This window comes from Pipistrellus kuhlii, unplaced genomic scaffold, assembly GCF_014108245.1.
Source record: "Pipistrellus kuhlii isolate mPipKuh1 unplaced genomic scaffold, mPipKuh1.p scaffold_m20_p_13, whole genome shotgun sequence".
Taxonomy (NCBI): domain Eukaryota; kingdom Metazoa; phylum Chordata; class Mammalia; order Chiroptera; family Vespertilionidae; genus Pipistrellus; species Pipistrellus kuhlii.
This window is the reverse complement of record NW_023425438.1, coordinates 36,596,660-36,603,230: the sequence shown is the minus strand read 5'-3', so window position 1 is coordinate 36,603,230 and position 6,571 is coordinate 36,596,660. Positions and strand designations below refer to the sequence as shown.

At 43.4% G+C, this 6,571-nt stretch overlaps 1 protein-coding gene across 2 annotated transcripts in view; it reads left to right on the top strand.

Annotated features, from left to right (window-relative positions):
• Positions 1-5,141: 5,141 nt before the first annotated feature.
• Positions 5,142-6,571, top strand: part of PAIP2B (poly(A) binding protein interacting protein 2B) — a 28,061-nt gene continuing 26,631 nt past the window's right edge. For both annotated transcript variants that reach the window (XR_006741445.1, XM_036435665.2), the window contains exons 1-2: positions 5,142-5,318; positions 5,978-6,066. The gene's annotated coding sequence lies outside the window, so the exon portion shown is untranslated. The remainder of the gene's footprint in view (positions 5,319-5,977; positions 6,067-6,571) is intronic.

Genomic DNA, 6,571 nt, shown 5'->3' with positions numbered 1-6,571 from the left:
TCTGGAAGGTTGTCCGGCCTAATTAGCATATTATGCTTTTATTATTATAGATTTGCTGTTATTGCTTGCAGCTAACTCACCAAGAGAAGTATGGTGTTGTGCCTTTTCTTTTGTCTTTTCCTAGAGCTTGTAATCCCCTCTTAGTCTTCTATGCATTTGTAGCTAACTCATCCACAGCTAATAAAATTGCCTGTCAATATGACCATACATATCGGTAACATATTCATTCTATTTTTTTAGGGGGAGACATCACTCCTAGAGTCCCATGTTCTCTTCTCCCTGTAAGCAGGTTGCCTGCTGCAAGGTTGTTGGCCCTTCTTTGTTATTCTGGGGATTTCCTTCATTCTTCTCTTCTGTGAGATCTGTTTTCCTTGATTCAGTCTTCCTCTCTCTTGTTTCCCTCCCTCCAGCTTTTTTAAGGCATAATTGTGTCTTCTCTCTCTTGACTTACTTTCTAATTTTGGTGGTGCACATCCTCCAATAGCTTTTATGAAGGGTACCTGAGAGGTAAATTTGTTGAGAACTTCATTGTCTTAAAAATGTTTTTATTCTGCCAAAACCGGTTTGGCTCAATGGATAGAGCATTGGCTTGGAGGCTGAAAGGTCCTGGGTTTGATTCCGGTCAAGGGCATGTACCTTGGTTGCAGGCATATCCCCAGTAGGGGGTGTGCAAGAGGCAGCTGATCGATGACTCTCTCTCATCGATGTTTCTAACTCTCTATCTCTCTCCCTTCCTCTCTGTACAAAATCAATAAAATATATTTTAAAAAATGTTTTTATTCTTCCCTCACACTTAATTGATAGTATGGCTGGGTATAGTTTCTAGTGCCATAGACTGAATGTTGGTATCTTCCCAAAATTCATATGTTGAAACTTAATCCACAGTGTGATGATATTTGGAGGTGGACATTTCCGGCCTTGCTTGGGACCCAGAGGTATGGAAGACCTGTTGTGCACAATAAGTCTCTTCAAGTCTTCTTGGCATGTGTATGGTGTCATCATTATTGACATTTGAATCCATTCCTCATCTGTAGAGTGACCACAGCACAACTCCACCACTTATTAGGTGAATGTTCTTGAGTAGATTACATAATCTTTTTCCCACTTGTTTTCTGTTTGTATAATGGGGATAATAACAGCAATTATGCTGCTGTATTAAAGATTAAATAGGTTAATACACATTAAGTGCTTAAAACAGTGCCTGACACATAGCAAAAATTCAACAAGTATTATTACTGGTGAGAACTTTTTTTAATTTAAAGTTTTAGGCACTTGAGTTCTTCCAATTATACTCAGGTTAATTCATTTATGAGACATATTTTTGGTATTTAATGAATATCCTTCCCTCTGTTCTCTACTTCTAGAACATTTCTCACACATTGTCTCCTATTTTCCATCAAATTTCCTTTTTATTTTGCATCATGGGACATTTCTTCAACTTTATCTTTTAGTTCCTTTGTGACCTTTATATCTATTCTCTTTTAAATAGTAGAATCCCTGATTTTTAGCTAGACATTTCTCTGAAGAAGATATACAAATTTCCAATAAGCACATGAAAAGATGCTCAATATCACTAATAATTAAGATAGTGCAAACCAAAACCACAATGAGATACTATTTTACATTCATTAGAATAGCTGTTGTTTTAAAAAAACAAACAAACAGAAAGTAAGTGTTTGTGAGGAAATGGTAAAATTGGAATACTGCTACACTATTGGTGGGGGATATAAAATATGCAGCTGCTGTGGAAGACTATGGCTGATCCTCCAAAAGTTAAACATGAAATTACCATATGATACAGCAATTCTGCTTCTGGGTATATACCCAAAAGAATTAAAAGCAGGGATCTGAACAGATCATTTGTATACCAATGTTCATAACAGCATTAATCATAGTAGTCAAATTCCATTAATGAATGTTTAAACAAAGCCGGTATATACATATGCATATACTCTTCAGTATATATAAATAGTATGGAAAATTATTCAGCTTTAAAAGAAAATGAAATTATGATATATACTGCAACATGGATGAACCATAAGACCTAGTAAAAGAAACCAGACATAATGGACAGATATTGTATAATTTTGCTATGAGTAGTCAGATTAATAGAGACAGAAAGTACAATGGTGACTTCTAGGTAATGGGGGAAGAGGACATGGTGAGTTATTGTTTAATGAGTACAGAATTTCATTTGGGACGATGAAAATGTTCTGGAGATGCAAGTGGTGATGGTTGCACAACAATGTGAATGCTCTTGTGAACTCTGATGAACTGCATACTTAAAAATGATAAAAATAATAAAATACATGTTATGTGTATTTTACCACAATAAAATTAAAGAGATACTCTTCAAGAATGAAAATTTATCACCATAACATCAATTGGATGTGGGAAAGGGTTGGTAAACTCCTCTTGTCTCCCTCTTGCCAACTGACACCATCCCCTACAACTTCATAACTGACTATTGTCTCCTATCTGTGCCTTTAGACTCCTGTTTTTCTGAATATTACTACCAAGTCTCCACCTGGCTATTTCCTCCTGTCTTTTTTGGCTTTTATAGTTTCTGGTAAGAAGTCTGCTGTTTCCTATTGTCTTTCCCCTATGTATGTAATGTACCTTTTATTCTCCGTCTGTTTTTAAGATTTTCTCTTTATCATTGGTGATATCCAGTAATGAATTTATAAGAGACAGTATTAGTGATAGGGAGGGAAATGACAGTTGTCCACCAACCACATCTCATTGCTATCCTGTAATAAGTCTTCATCATTGAAGAGTATTTCTGGTTGTGAAAGGATATCATATGAACCTGACAACCCTGTGTTTCAAAGCTATGAGATAATGTAAACCCCTATCGCACCATACATCTACAGATCACCTTAGGAAAAGAAGCAATGGAGGATATGAGGAAGTTATCTTGAAGACAGTTTGTTGATGTTTTTTTCTAAAAGAGATGTGTTTCACCTGGCTGGTGTTGCTCAGTGGTTGAGCATCAACCCATGAACCAGGAAGTCAGGATTTGATTCCCGGTCAAGGCACATGCCTGGGTTGTGAGGTGTGAAGTAGGGGTTGTGCAGGAGGCAGCCAATCAATGATTCTCTCTCATTATTATTATTCCTCTCTCTCTGAAATCAATACTAATAAAAGGGTAATATGCTAATTAGACCAGATCAACCAGACATCTTCTGGACATCCAACTTCCTTCCGAACAAAGCCCTGGGGGTCGGGGGGGGGGGGAAGGTCCCCCAAGTCAGAGGTGGTTAGTGGTGATCAGGCTGGTAGGGGAGCAAGCAGTTAGATGTGAGATTAGGCCAGCACAGAGGAGCAAGCAGTTAGAGGCTATCAGGCCAGCAGGGGAGGATAGTTAGGGGGCCATCAGGTTGGCAGGGGAGGGCAGTTTGGAGGCTATCAGGCCGTCAGGGGAGGGTAGTTGGGGGGCGATCAGGTCAGCAGGGAAGGGCAGTTGGGGGGGCAATCAGGCTGGGAAAGGAGCAGTTAGAGGATGATCAGGCAGGCAGGTAGAGGCAGTTAGGGGCAATCCAGAAGGCAGGCGAGTGGTTAGGAGGCAGTGCTCCCAGATTGTGAGAGGGATGTCTGACTGCCGGTTTAGGCCTAATAGGGATTAGGCCTAAACCAACAGTCAGATATCCCCTGAGGGGTCCCAGATTGGAGAGGTTGTAGGCTGGGCTGAGGGATACCCCCCAACCTCCACCCCCACACGAATTTTGTGCACCAGGACTCTAGTAAAAATATTTAAAAAAAAATAATAAGAGATGTGTTTCTTGTAGAACCCATTTAAATTATTTAATCAGATAAAGCTTAAAACAAGAGCAGGCAATCCTGAAAGAATCTATACTTAATAAGACACGTTGGAAATATATGAAGCAATGTGACTAGTGCAATGTCCTGGCCCTGCTTATCAATCACCTTCCTACTCTTCACATTATTCATATCTCTGTTCAATGTTCCTTCCTCAGACAGCTCTTAAACTAATTATTCTACCCAGAATAGCCCATTTCCTCAAACATTCTTTACCTTGCTTTATTTTTCTTTGTAATACTTAATCACAAGATGATATTTTATCACTTATTGGTTACTTGTTTATCATTAGTTTCCTCCACTAGAGAATAAGTACCATCTTCATTGTTTTAGTCATATCAATTACTCAAAGCAAAGATCAGAGCATATGTTCAATAGTACTTGTTGATTGTATGAATTTAATTATGCACGTGTTTATATTATTTATATGAAGTACATATTTAACATTTGTTGCACTATTATGTTATTTAACCTGACATTAACTGTCAATTTCATTTTTATCAATCGTCCACTCATTGTGCAATCACTTACCAAACCTCTACTTGGTGTTATGTACATAGTTAGCATGCGAGGTGGGGAGAGACCAAAAATGTATAAAGTAAGATGTCCATAAAGAAGTCCCCACTTCCCGATCAATAAATGAGAAGTCCTTCGCAAGCAAAGATTGGACACCCTAAATCCAAGGGGGAAATACGATTGCATGCTTTTAAAAACACTCCAGTAGTTAGGTTTGTTTCTGCAAATGCTTCCTTCCACTCCCTTAAATAGCCCAACTCCCCAGTTTTCCGCCAGAACCATTTCCCATCCAACTTTCCTCAAAGCTCCTTCCCTGGAAATTGACAGCTGGGGAAATCCCACTGAGGCCCGCCGCTCCAGTTATACTGTGAGGTGCAACCTGTGGGAGGACTTGCTGGATCCACCAATGGACTAAAGCGGGAGCAGGAGCCTGGGTAAACAAATGCAGAGGTGCTGCTCCTTGGGCTCCTCCCAGCCGGGACGCCCCATGCTTTTGGCCCAATGCCTCATCCAGGACCAGCACAGCGTGCTTCCAGCCAATCAGAGCCCGTGTCTCCCGCAGGGAGGCGCTCCACCTGGAGGGAAAAGAACGAAGGGAGCAAAGGGACAGATGTTACTACCAATCAGAAGCTGGTACTTCTGAGGGAGGGGGCGGGCACCACTTCACACTGAAGCCAATAAGCACCCCACGTGCCCTGTTAGGTGACTGAGCGGCATCCTCTTCGGCCCAATAGGCGAATAGGGCGGTGCCCAGCAACCAATAGCTTGGGTTCGGGGGCGGGGCGAGGAGTCAGTGCGCTTTAAGAGGCAACCTGGCGAGTGGTGGGGCGCTTCTTCGTGGTGTTCTGTGTGGCTCACGCTCCGACCGGGGAGGCCGGGACCGTCCTGGCTGCGGCGATCTCTGCGGCGGTGGCGACGGCTGAGGCTCTCGGGAGAGCGATCGACCGAGTCGGGTCTGAAGGAGGGGCTTCTGGTCAGCTCAGGTGGGCTCGGGCGCCCGGGCTGCTGGGGAGGGGACCCCGCGGGAAGCGTCGCTCTCCAGGTTTTGGGGGGCGCCCTGCGCCTCCCTGTCCGCCGCCCTCGGGCTGCGAGGGGCGGCGCGCGCCTGCCCGAGCTCCATTCGGGAGGGTGAACCGGCAGGTCCACGCCACGTCAACTGCGGTGCCCCTGAGCCCCTTGGAGGCGAGGGGGTTCTTAGTCGGGTTTTTTTGTTTGTTTTTTTTCCTGCAAAGGCGCGCTGTTCATCGTCCACTCCCAACTTCCCTGAGCCCCCTAAGCCTCCCTCGAACTCTCGGACTGAAGTCTCTGGTTCGCGGGTCCCTTTCCTACCGGGCAGATGAAGCAATGCTGCCTCCCTTGTCCCCCTGCCCCGGTGTGGGAAGGGGGGAGATGCGCATTTGGCCCCTCCCCCATTTGCCCCCTCCCCCCCTCTCCGTGCGGGTTTTGCGTTTCTGCTGCTCCTACCTCCCCTTTGGCTCCAAGCCCCTCATTCCTGAGACCTCATTTGCGTTTGGGGATCTACCTTGACCACTTCTCTTCTGCCTTCCCTTCGCGAGTGAGTCCTTTCCCCTCCTCCCCCCACCTCCTACCTTTCATCCTCATCTCTCATGGAAACTTAACATTTTCCACTCGTCCCTCCCAGGCAGCTGGAAAGGTGAGCACCCGAGAAGCAAGAATACACGCTGTACAGGGGGAACTTTACAGTGGGAACTTTCATCGGTTTTGTTAAAGGTAAACCATTCTTGTCTTCCTTAAAAACAAAATAGCATTGGGTCGTTATGTCCTCGCTTAGAGTCTTCGTCCCAATACAGTTGTTTTGGTGACAGTTTCTGAAAATGCAGGTGAGAAGGATTGACCGACAGTGAGGAATTTAAAACGTATTATTATTTTTTTTAAGGAGACAGAATTGGATTCCATTTTTAAACAGCTTCATTGGAGGTGGCAGAGAGTTTGCAGGGTGAGGGCCTGACCATTCTAGTTGATCGTAAATTATAGAACATGCTTTAGCACAATGAGACTTGATCACACGCAGCCTGTGGATGATAATAGCATTGAAACTGTTTAAAAATTATATGCTCTATTCCACTTTCACCGAGAATTTGTATTCACCTTCATAGTGTATCATGTTGGGTTTCAGTCATGTTGATTGCAGCCATATGTTCTAGATGACAGTACAAACTATGATGTGTCTAAATAAAATTATGCCAATACTTTTATGGGGGAAAAAGTAACTCAC